This window comes from Pleurodeles waltl, chromosome 2_2 (genome assembly GCF_031143425.1).
Source record: "Pleurodeles waltl isolate 20211129_DDA chromosome 2_2, aPleWal1.hap1.20221129, whole genome shotgun sequence".
NCBI classification, from domain to species: domain Eukaryota; kingdom Metazoa; phylum Chordata; class Amphibia; order Caudata; family Salamandridae; genus Pleurodeles; species Pleurodeles waltl.
In genome coordinates this window covers 1030417253-1030437785 of record NC_090439.1, presented here as the reverse complement: position 1 = coordinate 1030437785, position 20533 = coordinate 1030417253, and the positions used below count along the sequence as shown (strand labels likewise).

The 20533-nt window shown below is 48.7% G+C and overlaps 1 long non-coding RNA gene across 1 annotated transcript in view; it reads right to left on the bottom strand.

Moving 5' to 3' along the window:
- LOC138282839 (uncharacterized) overlaps nt 1-19487 on the bottom strand; it is a 38310-nt gene extending 18823 nt beyond the window's left edge. The window contains exon 1 of the long non-coding RNA XR_011201006.1: nt 19353-19487. This is a non-coding gene — a long non-coding RNA (uncharacterized lncRNA). The remainder of the gene's footprint in view (nt 1-19352) is intronic.
- Between the last annotated feature and the right edge of the window lie 1046 nt (nt 19488-20533).

The following is a 20533-nucleotide window of genomic DNA, read 5'->3' as shown; positions in this document are numbered from 1 at the left end:
CCAAGGCTAGGTGCTCAGAGCAACCAAACTCTGTCCCCTTTTCCTATTTTTTCAATATTTTTGAGGGACTCTGCTGAAGCTGAGTCACAAGATGGCTGCCAACACTTCCTTGTTGAAGTGTTGGCAGCCAATCATATATCAGAATGGGGACAGTTGGATCTGCGGAGCATCTGCTGAGGATCAGGGTCCCTAGATATCTATATTTTTTGATACTCTAACATCTTCAAAACTACTGAAGGGATTTACACCAAATCACAAAAAGCGTGCTTTCTGGACTAAGAGCTAGCTTTCTGCCAAATGTGGTGGGATTCCGTCTAGCAGTTAAGGCTGTAGTTGTGTAGTCAGAAATTTGAAAAATCCCATTGATGTAGAATAGGGAAAAGTGTTTTGGGACCCCCCTTTTTTCTTGGCCCCTACTTGATGGATCACCCCGAAACCTTTAACACAGCAGCTGAAATGACTAAAGTATATGTTTTGAAAATTTTGCAAAGATTCGTCAAGCAGCGCCAAAGTTATTGGCAAAACAAAAAAAGTTCTGTCTGTGGAAAAAATGGTCCTAGCTATAACTACCTACTGGCAACCTCCAATAGGTAATATGTATGTATATGTGCATACATATATATGTAGGTATGTGTGAGTGTGAAGATAGATAGATAGATAGATAGATAGATAGATAGATAGATAGATAGATAGATAGATAGATAGATAGATAGATAATATATATATGTATATAAATCTTGAGAGACTCTTCCAATTCCAGAGAAGCATGACCACTCGTAAGTGAGGCACATAAGGGTTTTCTTCAACTGCAGCTTCTGCTGAAATGTTTGACCTGGTCCATGTAGCAACTGTATGAGCCTCAGATACAAGCCCATGCTCCACAGAGATACAGATCCAGGCAGGAGGAGTTAGAATAGCTAGTAACACTGCATCAGTGGCACTACTCAATGTAAATGCACTGGCTCCTGGGTCAGCAGAGATTTGGGCAGCTTTTGCACAAAGCTACTCACCGTTTTGAGGATGAAAGGTCTCAGCCCAGAGGATTCCACCATGCACTTAGTCGGTCATGCCCACAGACTTCACAGCCAACCACAACCATACTCAGATTGTAATTGTATTGTAATAGTATTTATATAGCGCTTACTACCCCTGATGAGGTGTCAAAGCGCTTTTCGGCGAGTAGCACGCTACTCCCAAACCCAAAAGGAATTAGTGGTGGATTAGTATAGGGAACTATGAGTACAGTTTTAGTATTACTATGAGTTAATTTCAGCCTCAAATGTGCACACACACACACTCTCTAGTGTCCCAGACATAATGGAGCGAACACCTCAGTTAGTGGGAGGTTGAACCGAGGCCAGTAGACATTTTCCCCTCAGGCAGAGATGCCATGTGACCCCCACTACAATATCCATGGCCACCACTTTTAGTCTTTTATAGCTGAGGAAGAGTGGAACCCTCAGAGCCGAGCTTAGGGTCTCATGATCATTTAATTGAAGAGCTCTCAACTCATGATGTCGAGCTCAGTGAGGAAAAACAGAAAAGACACAAAGCAGGCCATTCAGTGAATATTCGGTCCCAAAACCCACACAAAGCCACTTCCAATCAGGCATCAAAACAATCATACACCCACGAGTCTACGCCAAATCTTCGCCCCTCCAACTCTTTCCGGATCTTCAAAACGGACCTTCAGACTCTTGTCTTCCAAATATATTTTTCTCAATAATCACTCCTCCCTAAGTAAGCTCCCAAACTCTGCTGCGGGCTGAGAAGCAAAACATAATTGCTCCTGATACTTGCACAATTATCACTATTGCCTCATGTAATGTAACGTTTGTTTTGTAACAGGCTCACTTGTAATTCTTCTCCTCTTGTATCTTTACTTTGCCTATTGTGAAGCGCTCTGACACCTTCGGGTAAAGTCCGCGCTATATAAAAACGCATTAAATAAATAAATAAATAAATTAAGGTGCGCCTAGCCTCCTGCATCCTTGTGTACACTTCCCCTCCAGTAAAGAACATGGGGGCATCTGCCCGACTTCTCCTCTACATCCGCTTTGTCTGGGGCACCTCCAGTTTCTTTTCCCTGCAGGCATCTCCTCCCCTCCTCCCGCCTTCCGATGGAATGTTCTCCCCCTGGCTCCACGGCTGGAACATCTTAGCACACCTTCCAAACAGCCCTCAAGAATGCAGCAACACCGGCAGGACTAGCGAGGAAACGTCCCCACAGAGATGCCCATCAGGGCGCCGTTAATGCGCGAAGATTTGAGCACTAGGGCACTGGGAATTATAAACGCAGAAAGAACTTCACACCAGTGAATTCAATGGGCCTGTAGTCTGAACCAGACGCCCGAAGTGCCGTGTTTACTGGTAGCTGTGTGTTTACGAAAGGAGCGCAAGTTTATGATCCTGTAGTTAATGGCGGGAGCGTGTCCTTATCCTGCTCGTTTGGTCATTCTAGGATACACTGCGAAAGCACTAAATATCGTCCCTTGCCTGGAGAAAGGAAGGTCAGTGCTGCTTTCTGCCGACGCCAGGACACGTGACTTCAAAGCGCTGCCAGGGGTGAGGGGAAGGGGTTCATTGGTGCCACTCCATGAATTAAATCTACTTCACGTGATCCGTGGACGGATGTGTGCATACTGGGCGTGCACAGAAATGCATTTCATATTTTAATTAAAACACTCCAGTTTACTTAACCTTTGTACCTTTGGTTGATAACTAAAAAGAGGGGGCTTGTTTGGTGAGTCACATTCAGCAGGTGCAGTTTTAGCTTGTTTTTTTCTGTGCCTGGACTGAAATGCTCTGAGGCTGATTTAGAGCTTGACCAGTGAAGGTAAGCCCATCCGCAATGGCAGAGTACTTTACTCCCGCCCAGTGCTTGAAATGAAAATTGTGAGTACCTGCTTATTTCTGAGAAGTGTCGGTACTCTCCAATTATAAGTATTACGTTTTTCTCGAGAAGTGCAGGTACTCTCCCTCAAAAAAATAAAAAAGTGCTGGTAATCCGTACCGGACAGTACCGGCCCATTTAAAGCACTGCCCCTGCCACACTGAGGGTCCTCCACCCACTAAATAAAAATGTGTCCTCCAGCCCTTAGGACAACTCTATTCATTGACCGAAACCAGCGTCACAGTGGTTTCTGACAATGTATTGAAAGTTTGATGGACGGTGCCATCAAAATGCAGTACCTTCCGTTAAACTTTTAACATGTTTTTGTTCTTTCAAAAACAAAATTCCAAAGCTGGATTTTATTTTTCAAAAGAAAAAAAGCTCATGACTCGCCCACACCATGGGAGTTTCCTTACATGGCGTGGGTGTACTGTACATGTTTTTACCAGCGGCAGCTCCTCCGCAAAGGCAGAGGAGCGTCGCCCCACTGCCTTATGCAGTGAAGAAAAGGAAAAAATAAAATGATGACAACGCAACATTATTATAAATTTTTTTTCTTCAGGAGCATGGTTGAGGCGGGGCTGGGCTGAGGGGAGATATTTGCACATAAGTGCGCATGACGCTTTGGCCGACTGTCTTGAGCCGGCGAAACAGTCATGCACACTTTGCATTTCTCCTCCCGGCTGTATTAAACAGCCAGGAGGAGAAAGTGCACCGGGCACTGCTCCCTGTCTGAGTGCCGAAGCAGGGAGCTCAGACTAATCACAACGCTGCTGTCATGCTGTTGACTGCAGCGTCATGATTGCAGGGGAGTCTGGAAGCCCTGTGCTTCCTAGGGTCCGAGGAGAACATAAAAGGTAGACTTAAAAAAAAATGTTATGTTTTTTTTTTATACTACCTGCCCCGCCACCCCTGTTGACAAGTGGCAGCCACTGGTATTTACTGTCCCTTACTGTCAGGATTTTCATGGAGGCTAAGGGAGAGTAAAAACTGGCCATTTCCCTGCCCACTCTAAATTGGGCGGGTGGTCAAAGGGTGAAGCCTCCGACGTCCCTTTCTCCGTGGGCCAGTGGAGGACAATGAGTGACGGAGACAGAGTACTCTCCGTTGCTGACATACATAATGTCTGCCAGGCTTTAAGTCAGTCGGGTGGAACTTCAGTTTGGCAGAGAGGGTAATGCCTCGCTATTGTGATGGAATACCCTCTAAACTAAACTCCAAAAGAGACCCCCTGCTCATTTACATGTAGGCAGGGGCTCGTCAGTTACTAACAACTGCTACTCATTCTGGTAAGGTAGTGCCCCTAAGCAAAAGAAAATCAGAAGGAATTAGTGGAGCAGAACAGCACCTGCCACAAAAATTGGATAACAAGAAACTTCCATTTCTTGGCACAGAATTAGAAATAAAGGGTCTTATTACGAGTTTGGCGGACGGGATTACTTCGACACAATGTGACGGATATCCCATCCACAGTACTGCAAGTTCAATAGGATATAATGGAGCTTGTAATACAGCGAACAGGATATCCGTCACATCTGTGATGGATAATCCCCTCCGCCAAACCCGTAATGAGGGTTAGCCCATTGACATAACTCTATCAAAATCATTCTCATCACCTTAAGTGGACTCTACTTATTTCTGGTTTGGCATGCAGGACAGTTGCATATCGGACAATTGGAGATGCCATCTACCTCTTAAATAGGGTTTAAGGCACAGTGTGGGTAGTGAGCCATTCAATGTATGGCTTGGAGAATGAGCTAGGTTAGGGTCTGACAGTGTAGGTGACTTATAGTCAGTGCTTTAAATGGGCAGGTACTGTCTGGTACTATCTGCACTTCTTTCATTTCATTATTGTGCGCAATGGTGTGCCCAGCCGATTCTCAGCCTGTCAATATTAATGAGTCGGGTGGTGTGTGTCCCTCATTAGTAAATCATTTGTTAGGAAAAGGGTGAGTGCTCGCAGTTCAATCAAATCACCGTATTGCACTGCCGACGGCCTCTACTTAAATCAGGCCCGGGAAGGTTACACCTCAGAAATATCCTCCTTAACTGAAAAAAAGTGTGCAATTAACTTCAAAAAAATGACAACATGTCCAGTGACATGTGCATCAGAAGAGGTGACACTGGTGAAGGTAATAATAATAATACGCATAATGTGTTGCACCAGGGAGGACGTCCTGCAGGTAATGGAGTTCAGCATGATATTTGACTCAAACTCTTAGGGGGAAAAAGTTCAAATTTCAGACACAGAGAAGCCCTCTCCTTGGCCGAATACTTTTCATGCATTTGCCTGGTCAGGATTTCCTCTTTTTGATTTAGGGCCTCATTACTAGTATGGGGGTCCTAAGACTGCCATACTCGCGTTGGTGGTACGACTGCCAGGTTAAGATCCTGGCAGTTAGACCACTAGGAGACTACAGCCACTGCCAGGATCATTGATCCTGACAGGTTTGCAGCACTGAAAGTCGTGGTCAAGCACAGCAGTACTGATGTCAACACCGTAGTGCTCATCACGACTTGTCTTTCCGCCATCATTTTCATTGTGGGTCACCATCATCAAAAGGCTGGCGCAAAGGCAGGAATGGGGCCACAAGGGAGGCCCTGCACTGCCCATGATCAGGTCATAGGCTGTGCAGGGGCCCCCCCCGTCAGTGCACTCGGAAGGCTCACTGTCTGCAATGGCAGACAGTGCGCATTCCAAATGTGCTGCCGGCACTGACTGTGTGGTGGCATTTCCCTCAGCTCTCAAGGAGAGCCAAAGCCAATGCTGGCAGGGAACTCATAATATGGCGGTCGAGAGACCACCGGCTTTGCAGCTGCCTTTACACTGTCATAGTGGCGATCCAACGGTCGGACCGCCACCATCGTAAAGAGGCCCTTAGTTTCTGTTATGAAGCAAAGAATCCTCCAGTGGGGTAAGACTGCATGTTTTATATGGGTAGGTTGTACCGAAGTTGAATGAGCTTGTCATATGAGCCTGCTGATCATGTTTTTTTAGCAGAAATAAAGTCTGAGGGGGACAACTTGAAAAGTTTGCGTCCTGAGGTCACATCTTGAGCAGATTGACTTGGGTGGTTGGTCTCAATCCTATGGAGTTCTGGAAGCCCAAAATTGTTCTAAGTACCAGTTTTCACAAATTATTAGTCCAGTAAGTCACAACCAAGGGCTGCAGGACCTTCGGAACAGAACTTATTTCAGCAGAGGCCACCAGCAGTGTTAAGTCCAGGTCCCTGGTCGGGGCTGTTCAGGAAAAAGGCTCTTGCAGCTTTTTGTGTCCCTGTAGCCACTCCGGAAGACAGCCATCTGACCCTTAAAGTCAATTTCTCTGTTCTGGCTATAACTGGGAGCAGGTTCAGCCCTTCAAGTTTACCTGAAGAACTCAAACAGCCAGTGCAGTGCTTCTTCGGTTATTTTAAAGATCCATGAATGTAAAATTAGCCTCCAGGAAGGGGAAATATAACTTTCTAAAATTTACTATTTATTAAGCAAATTCTAACTTCACCATAAATAATAAAACTAGTGTTTGAACCATTTCTCTAGCTTGTCCCAAACTTGAGGTAGCAACATTAATGTGTGAATCTGTACTTTACATTTTCTCATAGGACAGTTAGATTCTTCAATAGTAAAACTAGCTTTTGGGGGCTTGTCATTGTGTGGACATGGTAACATAAAATTTCGACGTGTCCCACTTTTAACTACCATGCACCCTTTCTTGTGGGCTTCATTGCTTACACAGGGTTAACTTATTTAAAAGAAATGTGTTTACCCTGACAAAACGGTTATTTTGACAGGGCAAGCTTCAGATTTAAACTGCAGCAGTCAGGCTACGTTTGTAGGCCTGAAGCCATGTTTTCCTTTGTCATGCAAATGGATGGCACATTAAGGCCCTCATTATGACATTGGCGGTAAGTGCCGCTTACCGCCATGCTGACTGCCGCCAACGTACCGCGACCGCAGTGGTTTACCACTACGCATATTTTGACCCACACATAGAAATCCATCACTATACAGACACACACACAAGTCCGCCAGCCCAAAGGTCTGTGATAAAATGGCGGTCCCAACCCACACTGTTACGCCAACAGAAATATACCCACAGCATTATAACCCAGGAATCACTGTGACAGACATTCAACCGCGGTAAACCATTGGCGGTACAGACCGCAGCGCTCAAAATACACACACACACACAAAACAACACCACATTGGACAATTCAAAATACACACACCTGACACACATACACACACCACACCCACACACCCACACCAATATAAAACACACACACACTACCCACAACCGTTTACGAAAGCAAAAATGACAACTGAGAGAGAGACAAGCCAGGAGCACCCACTGAATCAGAGCCACAAAACACCATCACCCATTCACCATCCACGCACCTCACAGCACTCTCCCCAACACATCACCCCACACACCCTCACACACACCATTTACACTACACCCATGGCAACACAAAGACACCCCAGGTTCTCAGAGGAGGAGCTAATAGTCAAAGTGGAGGAAATCATCCGGGTAGAGCCACAGCTATTCGGATCACAGGTGCAGCAGATGTCCATTGCTAGGAAGATGGAGCTATGGCGGAGAGTCGTGGACTGGATCAACGCCGTGGGGCAGCACCCAAGAACAAGGGATGACATCAGGAAGAGGTGGAACGACCTACAGGGGAAGGTGCGTTCTGTGGTAGCAAGACACCAGATGGCTTTACAGAGGACTGGTGGTGGACCCCCACTGCCTCCCCCACAATTAACAACATGGGAGGAGCAAGTCTTGGCGATCACGCATCCTGAGGGCCTGGCAGGAGTAGCAGGAGGACTGGACTCTGGTAAGTCAAATCTTTACTACTTCCCCCCCCCCACCTGCATGCCATCACAAACCCCCACCCTTACCCTGACTTCCATCACTCCACCACCTCACATATACCCCACCATCACAACCCACCCCTCCCAATACCAAGCCCTGCATGCTACACCAATGCATGGACCCCCATCACAGACCTGCATGGACACCCATCACCACAGCATCCACACTAGTGCACTAGTGACAAACACTTAGCCAACCAAATCACAACTCGCACAAGCCAAAGCTGCCTTGATAATAACAACCATAGAGGGAAACATACCCATGCACAAGATGTCACACGCAGAAACAATAATTCTGCATTTACACCCCCACAGGATACCCACACAATGTCACCGGAGAGGAGGTGCCAGCAACATCCAGCCCCCCCACAGAAGAGGCCCACAGTGATGACAGCAGCTCTGCACGCTTGGATCAGGATGACTAACCTGGCCCATCAGGGACCTCTGGACAGTCGGTGACCAAGCCACATTCCCAAACCACCACAGAGCCTCCCCCTCAGGAAACACCACCACAGCACCCACCCAGAGGGCCCATCCCTCTGTCCCCAGGACACGTCAATCAGCTGCGTGTCCACCACTACAGGGACCCCAGGCAACCCCATAAACACAGGAGGATCAGGGACCTGGGGTCAGTGGCAGGGGGCACACGGTTCAGGGGACAGAGGCACAGGACAACAGGGACACTGGGAGGACTGCTGTGCGACAGGAGGAGGACAGGCCCAGGGAACCAACTCTCCACAAGGCACTCACCAACATCCTGGGAGCATACCACCAATCTCAGTAGACCATGGGCCAGATACTGGCCAAGCTTCAGGAGACCCAGCTGCTGCAGGAGGGACAGTGCCTGGGGATCAGGGAGGATCTGAGAGACATCCACACCACCCTGGTCACCATTGCAGGGGTACTGGCAGACATGGCCAACACCATGAGGGAGGCAGTGGCACACCAACAGGCCCCTGACACTAGCCACACCGATGAACAGCCCTCCACCTCCGCTGAAGCTAGTGGACAAGAGGCCCCACCACTGGAACAACAGGCCACTGGCACCCCACCCCCTGCAGAAGGAGAACCACATGCAAAAGGTCCCTGCAATCCAGGCAGAAGCCAGAGAACATTGCCAAGACCCCCGCCAGGAAATAAGACTCCCCTGAATGTCACCCTTGGTCCCACTCTGTCACCATGTCCACCTTGAACTGCCATTGCTCCAATTCCTATGCTGCATTCTATCCTGGACATTCTTCCACCATAAACCCAGCCCATTGCAATACCTCCTACACTTATTTTCACAGAAATAAACACCCTTAGAACTAATACAAGTATGGAGTCTGTCAAATGATTGAAATATGTATTATTTTAACAAGCTGTAAACATTACAATTCAAATGTACAGTTACATATACATAGGTATGACCTGTAGTTCTGTTGTCCACATCTTTTCCTCTGCCTCCTCTTCGTCACCGTCCACAGGCTCCACCGCTACCACATGACCATCTCCAGCCTCATCCTCCTGCAGATAAAGCACCTGGCATCTCAAGGCCAGGTTGTGCAACATGCAACGATGATCTGGCACACCTTCTTGGGTGAGTAGTACAGTGATCCACCTGTCAGATGGAGGCACTGGAATCTGGCCTTCAGGAGGCCAAAGGTGCGCTCAATGATCCTCCTTTTTTGCCCATTTGCCTCATTGCAATGTTCCTCTGCCCTTGTCCTGGCATTGCTCACTGGGGTCAGTAGCCATGAAAGGTTGGGGTAACCAGAGTCACCTGCAAATATCGAGGTATACCTGTTAGCCAGACACTCACCCTAAGGGCCAGCCAAGCAACCCATATACCTACATCAACTGTGTGGGGACCATGGGCTCCCCTATCAGCCACACCCAGTTCCTGGAGTTGATACATCACATATGGGATGCTGCTATTCCTCAAGATAAAGGCATCATGCACAGAGCCCGGATACTTTGCATTGACATGGGAGATGTACTGGTCCACCAAACACACCATCTGCACATTCAGAGAGTGAAAGCTCTTCCGATTTCTGAACACCTGTTCATTTCTCCGGGGGGGGGGACAAAGGCAATATGTGTACCATCAGTAACACCAATGATGTTGGGGATATGTCCCATTGCATAGAAGTCAGCCTTCACTGTGGCCAAATCCTCCACCTGGGGGAATGCGATGTAGCTGTGCATGTGTTTCTTCAGGGCAGACAACACTCTGGTCAGCACGTTTGAGAACATAGGCTGTGACATCCCTGATGCCATGGCCACTGCCGCTTGGAAGGAACCACTTGCCAAGAAATGGAGCACTGGCAGGACCTGCACTAGATGGGGGATACCTGTGGGGTGGCGGATAGCTGAAATCAGGTCCGGCTCCAATTTGGCACACAGCTCTTGGATTGTGGCCCTATCAAGTCTGTAGGTTAGGATAATGTGCCTGTCCTCCATTATCGCCAGGTCCACCAGGGGTCTGTACACGGGGGTATGTCTCCTTCTCCTATTCATCCTCAGCGGTTGAACTCTAGGGTGAGAAACGGTGAGCAGATGGTCATATTCAAACATATACTCAGATTAATATGCTTTTCTTTTTTTCCAGAAACAGTATGTGAACGTGTTAGTTCGTTGATGTGCCTATGTCTGCTGTGACGCAGTTAGGTGCCATGGCCTGTGTCTCCCTGAAATGGTGGCCTCCTGACCTGTGAGAAGGGACAAGTGGAAATGATGTAATTCCGCTGGCGCTGTGCGCCGTTGCAGGAGGCGGTCGATGACCGCCGTGCAACACCGCATTGGTTATCATTAGGGTCTATGGGTTCCAAGAGCCAATGGTGATGTACATCGGCGGTGACGGTACGCACCACTGCGGACGTGACCGCCATTTTGTATCTGTTCACTCACTTGCTACCTGACCTTCATTAGGAGAGGACCTACACTGCAAGTGATGCTGTGACCTGTGTCTGGAAGAGACCATGGCTCGAGTGTCTGAGGAAAGGGCCCCTGCCTTCACTTTGAAGGAGTTGGAGAGACTTGTGGATGGGGTCCTACCCCAGTACCGTTTACTTTATGGTCCTCCAGACCAACAGGTGAGTACACTGTGAGGACGATGCGTGGGGCATGAATGTATGGAGTGCTGTGTGTGTAAGCCTCATGTTGGGGGGGGGCTGAGTGGTCCTGGGCAGAGTGCTGTATATATGGTGGTCAATGTATACACGTAAGGGGATGGGAGGGATATGTTGGACCATAAGTATAACAGTCTGGACAGTATGAATAATGCCTTTTTTGCTGTATCTCTTTCTGCAGCTCAGTGCCCATCAGAAAAAGGGTATTTGGCGTGCCATCGCCAAGGAGGTGCGGACCTTGGGGGTCTTTGACAGGCAGAGCACCCACTGCCGCAAACGGTGGGTGGACCTGCACCGCTGGGCAAGGAAGATGGCGGAGGCCCAGCTGGGGCTGGCCTCCCAATGAGGAAGGGGTGCCCGTCATACTCTGACCCCCCCTGATGTTCCGCATCCTGGTAGTGGCCTATCCGGAGTTGGATGGGCGCTTGAATGCATCACAGCAGCCACAAGGGGGTGAGTACAGATTCAGAAGCATGAGTTTGCACGCGTTAAGGTGTTACCTGGGTGGGGGATGTGGGCTGTGGGTGCCCCTAGGCCCGGGCGAACATGGCAGGGTAGGTTCCATAATGGGCAAGCTCAGATGCACTCCAACCCCAATAATGTTAGTGGGCATCTACTACTTGGCAGGGTACTGTGGGTTTCAGGTGTGCAGTTAATGGCGTTAGGCATTGTACCCCATGACCTGGTGACTAGCATTGTAACTGGAATTGCATGGCCTAGTGCATAGCGCTGTTCCCTGTGAGTTGTGTACGCCAACGCTAGTGTTGTTGCTGGCATTGACCGAGTGTATCCTCTGTCTCTTCCCCCGCTTTTTGGTTTGTCACCCTGTCCTTGTGTGCATCAGCATCATCTGCGGGAGGAGCAGAGGCACCAGCGACAGAAGTAGCTGCATCCCACATGGGCTTGGAGGTGGAATCCACCGACGGTGAGGGCACCAGTGGGACGGAGGGCGAGGAGAGCACCACGATGGAGACAGGAGGGGACAGTACTGACAGCGACACCTCCTCCGATGGAAGCTCCCTGGCGGTGGCGGACACCTCTGTGCCCACCCCAACTACAGGTACAGCCGCTACCCATGTACCATCACCGCCCTCCCAGCAGCCCCTCAGCAAGTTTCCTGTGCCCACTCACCCAGGAGGGTGGGCATCTCCTTCACCCCAGGCACCTCAGGCCCTGCCCCAGTCAGCCCTGCTGCCCTCAGTGAGGAGGCTATTGACCTCCTGAGATCCCTCTCTGTTGCACAGTCCCCCATACTGAATGCCATCCAGGGTCTAGCAGGGCATTTGCAACAAACAAATGCTTACCTGGAGGGAATTCAATCTGGTGTGGTGGCCCAACAGAGAGCATTCCAAACTCTGACCAACTCACTGATGGCAGCCATTGTCCCTGTCTACAGCCTCCCACCTCAAACTTCCTCTACCCAGTCCCGTCCCCTCAACCCCAGCCTATCCCAAGCACCCCTTCAGACCTGCATGCACTCAAATCAACACACAGAAGTGGCTCAGGCAAACACAAGCACCACACTTCATCCCACAGGCACTCACACAAGCACCATCCAGATGCAGACACACCAACATCCACTGTCTCCACTGTGTCCCCCTCCTCCTCCTCTTCCACCTCCCTCCCAGTAGCGTCTCCACTCACACCTGCGTGCACTACATCCTCATCCACTACTTCCATCACCAACACCTCTATCACAACACGCCCCTCACTGGCAGTCACCACCCCCACATCCATGCACACATCCCCTGTGTCCTCTCCCACTGTGTCTGTGCCCCCTCCTCCCAAAGTACACAAACGCAGTCACTCAGATACCCACAGCCATCCACCTCACAACAGCATCCAGCCCATGCACCTGCACCCAAACACAGCAGGCAGATACCTCCTACAACCACTCCCTCTTCCTCCACTCCCAAACCTTCACCCTCTTCCTGCCCCAGTGTCCCTAAGAAGCTTTTCCTCGCCACCCTTGACCTATTCCCTGCCCCTCCCCCCTGTCCTTCACTTCAGGGCAGGGTGGCCAGAACCCAGCCCAGCACCTCAGCCACCCAGTCCAAGGCCACTGTAGTTTCTGCAGCTACTGCAGGTGTGAGAGGCTCCAAGGAGGCACCCATCATTACAGCCAATGTGCCTGCACCACCTGCCCAGGGCAAGAAGGGGCCGCAAGCTAGCAAGGGCAAGAAGGGGACACCAGCCAGCAAGGGGAAGGAGGCACCACCGGTCAGCAAGGGGAAGGAGGCACCACCAGCCAGCAAGGGGAGGAAGGGAACACCAGCTGGCAGAAGCAAGGAGGTACCACCATCTGCCAAGGGCAGGAAGGGGACAACAGCTGCCAAAGCCAATGTGAAAGGGACTGACACCACAGGCAAGATAGATCTGGTGCCTGGGGCTGGAGCGGCATCTGGGCAAACAACACCAGCCATGGCACTTCAGCCATCCGAGGCTGCAAGGGAAGGGCTGGAGCCTCCCCCCACCACTGACAGCACCGCCACCTGACCACCGCCAGCACCACCACCTGCACTGCCAGCAGCACCAAGGCCAGCAGCAGCAGCCCCAGTGAGCAGCCGTCCGAGGCTGCAGGGGAAGGTCTGGAGCCTCTACCCACCACTGACAGTACCACCACCTGCACCACCGCCAGCACCGCCACCTGCACTGCCAGCAGCACCACTGCCAGCAGCAGCAGCCCCAGTGGGCAGACGTCCGAGGCTGCAGGGGAAGGGCTAGAGCCTCCCTCCACCATTGACAACACCACCACCATCCCCCCAACTGCCATCCACTGAACAGCCGTCTGCGCCGGCAAGCAGTGTGTAGTCGTGACTACATGGGCTGTAGTGCGTCCTGGCCCCTGCAACACCTGTAGGTGTGACACTCAGGTGAGAGACCATGACCTTGCACCATCCAGGATGAAGCACACTGGGCACAAGGCCCCCCTCCAGAACCAGTGGAAAAAGGTATCCACTCACCCCCTCCTTGCCAGGATGAAGCACACCGGGCACAAAGCCCCCTCCAGAACCAGTGGAGAAGCCATCCACTCACCCCCTCCTTGCCAGGATGAAGCACACTGGGCATAAAGTCCCCTCCAGGACCAGTGGAAGAAGGCATCCACTCACCCCCTCCTTGCCAGGATGAAGCACACTGAGCAGAAAGCCCCCTCCAGAACCAGTGGAAGAAGGCATCAACTCACCTCCTCCTTCCCAGGATGAAGCACACTGGGCACAAAGCCCCCTTCAGAACCAGTGGAAGAAGGCATCCACTCACCCCCTCCTTGCCAGGATGAAGCACACTTGGCACAAAGCCGCCTCCAGAACCAGTGGAGAAGCCATCCACTTGAGAGACTGTAGCCTTACACTCCCCAGGACCAAGCAGTGGGCAGACCACCCACTAGAGATACTGTGGTTTGCACTCCCCAGGACCAGGCCGTGGGCAGACCACCCACTTGAGAGACTGTGGCTTTGCACACCCCAGGACCAAGCAGTGGGCAGACCACCCACTAGAGACACTGTAACTTTGCACTCACCTGGAACAAGCAGTGGGCAGACCACCCACTAGAGAGACTATGGCTTTGCACTCCCCAGGACCAAGCAGTGGGCAGACCACCCACTTGAGAGACTGTGGCTTTGAACTCCCCAGGACCAAGCAGTGGGTAGACCACTCACTAGAGAGACTGTGGCTTTGCACTCCCCAGGACAGAGTGCTGGGCATGTGGCCCCCTCCAGGAGCAGTGGTGTTGTACCATCTTCGAGCTGAGGTGTCCCACCTTCCCCTTCCCCCACAGGTGCCTGTGTATTTTCAACCTGATGCCCCAGCAGTGTTCTCTCCGAATTGAGGCAAGGATCAAGTGGGACCTTGGCCTATGTGATATGGCCCTGTGGTCCATGGACATTATGGACTGGGAAGTGTCCCTCCATTTGCATATATTGTAGATACTGTTTTGTGCTTTGAGGACATATTTCTAGAACATTATATTATTACATTGGCTTTACTCACTTCCTTTTGTCCTTGCGTTATTCCTGAGGGGTACGGGGTGGATATGTAATGTTGTTGCATCTGTTTGTGTGTATGGTGTTGGGGTGGGGGTGTTGTGTGTTGCGTGTTTTTATCACTCTCTTTTTCCTCCCCCCCTCCCTTGTGTGCTAGGTGCGGTACTCACCGTGGTCGTCTTCACCGCTGTTGGTATTCCTGGAGTAGGAGGAGGTAAACCAGCATGTATAACACCTGTAGTTCAGGCTCCATGGCGTTGTGGTACTTCCTTGAGTGTCCAGAGGTGAGTCGTTTCCCTTTTGTGTACTGTTTCCGCCGTGCTTTTGATGGCGTTGGTACCGCCCCGGAAAAGCTGGCGGATTGGCTTGTTGTAATAGTGTGGGCAGTACATTTCTTCCGTCTGGCTGCTGGTGGTTATCGCCGCAGTGCTTGTTGTTAAAGTGGCTGTTTGTGTTGGCGGTTTCTGCTGTGGTCATAATTAAAAAAAATTACGGCCGGCCTGTTGGCGGTATTACCACGGCTTTATCACCAACTGCCAGGGTTGTAATGAGGGCCAATATCTTCTAGTCCGGATCCTGAATTAAATACTTTCGATGCCATAGGCCCTCTAACAGGATGGGCCCCAAAGACCGAAATGTCAATTCCTGCTTGTTGAAGTAACCATCTAGCCCATCTGGGAAAGTCACGAGGACACAGGCCCAAAAGGTTTCTTCAGCGAAATCAATAACTGTCCAGTCGGATTCCTACGAAACTCATGAATGATATCCTCATATACTTTTAGACATTTAACCATACATAATTTCGAATTATCTCTAAAACTTGGATAAGAAATACATGTAGAATTGGATGTTGTATGTTTAGTGATTAGAAAAGAGACTCCTGTAAGAGTAAATACTCTATCTGCAATGTCCAGTGCTTTAACGTCTGACACTCTCCTGCATTAAATAAGACAAAGTAACATAGCTAATTTTGCTGCCAATTGTTTCCTGGATAAATCTTCATTAGATGGCCAAGCTGCAAGAAATTTCAAAATTATATTAGCATCCCACAAAACCGAATACTTAGGTTGGGGGTGATGGACCAATCGAATGCTGCGTAGAAGTTTACATATCAGCAGATGTTCACCAACTGGTTTACCATCAATTCTAGGATGTTTAGCTAAAATAGCTGACCTAAAATTATTAACTGTTCTATAGGCTAATCCTTGAGTAGCTTAATGTGACAAAAAAAACGCAATCATTTGCACAGAGGCCCCCAAGGGATCCACGTCCCTTTGACCGCACCAATCCAACCATTGCTTCAAAGTGAAAGTGTATCTTTTATGTGAGCTAGGGGCCAAGGATTGGGCGAGAAAGAATTCTCTAAGAAGTCACTAAGACCATCTCCGTCTTCTGTCGAAGGACCTGGGAGAGAACTTGGTGAATCACTGAAAAAGGAGGAAACGCATATGCCAATTCCTCCGTCCAAGACTGAAGGAAGGCGTCTGAACTGAGAGCTTGCGGATCTGGTCTCCAACTGTAAAAGCGTGGAAGATGTGCATTCAGACGTGACACAAACAGGTCTATTGAAAAGGGACCCCACAGAAGGTTGAGAAACTGAAAAACTCTCGGATGCAACCTCCAGTTAAGGACATCCCTAAGATATCGGGAGATCCAATTTGCCATCACGTTCACCTTGCCCGGAATATACTCCACTGTGACAGATATCTGGTGAGCCAGACAAAAGTGCCAAAAGTCCTTTGCGATTTCTACTAGCATCTTGGAGTGGGTTCCCCCAGTTTGTTTATATACCTGACGGTGGAAATGTTGTCCATTTTCAAAAGAATACAACATTGTGTTTTGACTGGAGACAGTGTCCTCACTGCAAAAGAGCCTGCTAGAAGTTCTAGACAGTTGATGTGCATTCGAAGTTCCTCCGGGGACCACCGTCCCCCTTTCTCCATCTGTCCACATCTGTCTCCCCAGCCCCATCTGCTGGCATCTGACTCTATGACAATCTCCGGAACAGAGGCAAATATCGCTCTGCTGTTCCAGGCATCCATATGAGTCAACCAGCATTGAATTTTGGTCCGGGCTTCTTGGGACAGGATTACCTGTTCCGAATAGAAAATACCCCTGCAAAGATGCAATATCTTCATTCTCTGAAGGGCCGGATAATGAAGGGGGCCCGGAAAAATGGCTTGAATAGAAGAAGCAAGGAGGCCCACCAATCGGGCAAGAACCCTCAAGGAAATCGAAGGAACAGACAATGCTCTCCTCAATTCCTTCTTGAAGGCCAATCTCTTCGTTAAGGGAAGTTTCAACTGAGCTGAAATTGAGTCTATCTTGAACACCAAGAAATCTATCTGTTGGGTTGGAACCAACTGGGATTTTTCCATGTTTATGATGAAGCCCAGATCCCGGAGCAGCTAAACTGTCCATGAAAGATGGAGGAGAATTAGACTTTTTACCTGTGCCATGACTATAATATAATTGAGGTAAATTATAAGGGGAACACCTTTTTCCCAGAGCCATTGCACAACTGGGCGCATAATCTTGGTGATATACAAAGGAGCTGAGGACAGACCGAAGGGAAGAGCGGAGAACTCGTAACACTTTGTTTCCAGGAGAACTGAAGAAAACATCGATGAGGTGCGAAAATGGGAATGGTGAAGTAGGCGTCCTTGAGATCTAATCAGACCATCCAATCTTCTTCCAACAAAAGGTCTTGAAGGAGGTAAATGCCCTCCATCTTGAAATGTCAATAGACAATCCATGAGTTGAAGAGGCGAAGATTGAGTACTAACCGGGAAGCCCCTCCCTTCATTTGGACCAAAAAGATTGTGCTGATGAACCCCCTGGGGTGAGGAAGAGAAGGTACGATTGAAGCTTTCTGAAGCAAAGCTTCGACCTCCTGATCTATAAAAGAACTCACATGTTGGGAAAAAAGGAGAGGAGGGGGAATGGAAGACTGTTCGGGATTTGAATAAAATTCCAGATAATATCCCTGTATTGTTTCTAATACCCAAACATCTTGTGTGATGTAAGACCAATTGTGTACAAACAGGCGCACTCTGCCCTCCAGAATTACTTCCCCAGCAAGAAGAAGAGTTACCTGATTGAGCGGTGTTTTCGTTATATTGTCCTCCTCTGTGAGGTCCTCTGGGATTACGACTTCTGTATCCTCGTCCTCTCGACGGGTAGAAGTTGGTGTTAGATTGGAAGCCTAAGGAACCTCTTTCTCTGTAGTATGGTCTGGAAGCCTGAGGGCTGAAACGGCCTGACGTTCAACCTCCAAAATGTTCGGCCCTGCAAAAGAAGCCACTATTGAACACCTTTTTAATAGAAGTTTGGGCTTTGTCCAGGGTTGAGAAGGTGGCCACATATTTGGCCAAGTCTTTGACTAATCTATCTCCAAACAGAAGTCCATTAGCTGGAGGACCTGCATCTGACGGACCTAACTCTGCCAATTTCAGGTAAATGCGAAGCAGGAGAGATTTTCTACGTTCTATGGAAATGGAAAAATTGGCATTTCCTAAGAGACAAAATGCTCATTCGGCCCATGCCAACAGGATCTCAAGATTTATTCTCTCCTGCATCTAAAATCTTTGTAAGAGGCCCAGAAACATCTAGGAACTTATCCTGGCAACCTCTCCAGGCTCTTTCAATACCTTTCTTGGGGTCTTTTGGGTACTTTTTGAAGAAGGTTACCATATGCAGATCAAGCTACAGAGTCTCCGCAACCTTACTAGGTAGTGCTGGGCGAGGGCACTCAGATCGAAGGGTGATACGGATGTCTTTTTCAAAACCTTTTCGCAGTCTAGACTGCACATAATAGTCTAGACTGCCACCTCCTGACATGGAACTCATTCCGTGGATCTAGGGTGTACAATAGCATCAGGATCAAATGGATTTTTTTTTCCAGATGGTGGCATCGCTGAATCATCGGCGTGATGAGCCTCACATTTGTGCTTACCCTCGGGTTTATCTTGTACAGGAGACACGTCCGAATCAGAAGAATCAGAGTCAGAAGAATACTGACTAGTTTGGACGGAGGAAGTTGCGCGGTTTTTGAATGCCCCATATTCATGATCACTTAGGACCCTGTTAACGGTCTGATTTAGAAGGTCATTGGATGACCGGCCAGGCTCATTAACATTGACCTCTACCGGGGTGGGGTTCCCCAAGCCTGCCCCAAAGCGTCTAACGCCAAAATTGAATATAGGTTGTGCAAAAGAACGTTGTGCTTTTGCCAAAGCTTTATTAACTGAGTCCTGCATGTGGAAGTCTAAAGCCTCCACAAGATGCTCTTCCATGTGCTGGGCATAATGATCAGCATCATATTCTCATATTGATCATCATCCATGTATTTGGCCATGCTTCTCTATGCACAATAATAAATCAGAAGTCCCAGAAGCACAGATATCGTTATTGGGGGGAAAACCCAAGTGCTTCACACAAATGTGAACTTTAGCCGGTAATATGAAGAGGAGGGAGGCACCAGTTACAAACCTTTTTCCCTCGAGCCTTGCTCTGCCGTATTTTTTGCAGCCCCTCCGGGCTCAAACCTGAAGGCACGCTGATAAAGGTCTCCGCCGTTTAGATCAGAAAGGGGAAAATCCAACTTCACTCGCTGGAAAAATGCACTCACACCGAGAAAACGCATCTGAGCGCATGCGCGAGTCCAGCGAGTGAAGCGGTTTAGAGGAAAGACCGCACGACCTTCAGGCCTCCTCACCAGCGGGGCCAAACCAATTACAAGTGCCCTTGAGCGTGAAATACTGCACAATGAAATAAATAGCTGAACCACTTGTCAAAATACAAAGGCAAATAGTAAACAAAACCTATTTAAAGCACATATCGGCACGAGGCTGCGCTTTACAGTAAGGACATTATTTGCATACAGAAACAAATCGTAAGTGAAAGTACTTAGCTCTGTGCTGCAGCAGCAAAGAAAGAGGACGGACTCTGCGGATTATGCAGATATACAGGAGAGTAGACCCTGATTTGGAGTAATATCGAGGCTGTGGTCTCATGGGAAATGTAGTTTGAGTTTTTATTGGCTGCTGTGTGTTGACAGTAAATAAAGAGATAGCATAATCAGAAGCCTCCGGTCCTGACATAGAATTACAAACACTTCTGGGATGTAGTGAAATACAGGGGATCTTAGATGGAATCAGTCATTTGATGGACATTCAATGAACAAATAAATATATACTATTAAAATGAAGAAGTCACATATTAAGCTACATTTATCCTCACAATAAAAACAAGGCTTACTTGAATTCTATGCATATATTGTTTTTCATTACCCATTTATAAGCGAAAACATGCCACATAATTACAAATTCACTTGTAAACCAGCAAAAAGCCCGGTATAAATTAGTGTGATCAGATTGGAAGGTGCGAAGGACTTTAGGGTATATTTCCTGTTGTACAAATTGCAAAATGTCACTTATATTTGTAACTACTCTTTGAGTGAACACTTTATTTTTATTTTTAGTGAGAATGAGTAAAGAAAGGCTTGCGCAATAAAACCATCTGACCTGGTTAAATAGGAAGAATGTTTGGAAGCGTGCTGTACCAATGCCGAGCATCAAAGAGAGAAAAGTGAGCTGGTCTTTTGACTTTGATGGTTAATGTAAATCCATTCTTATTAAAGAGCTTCGGTACTTGACAACTTCACAATCCTG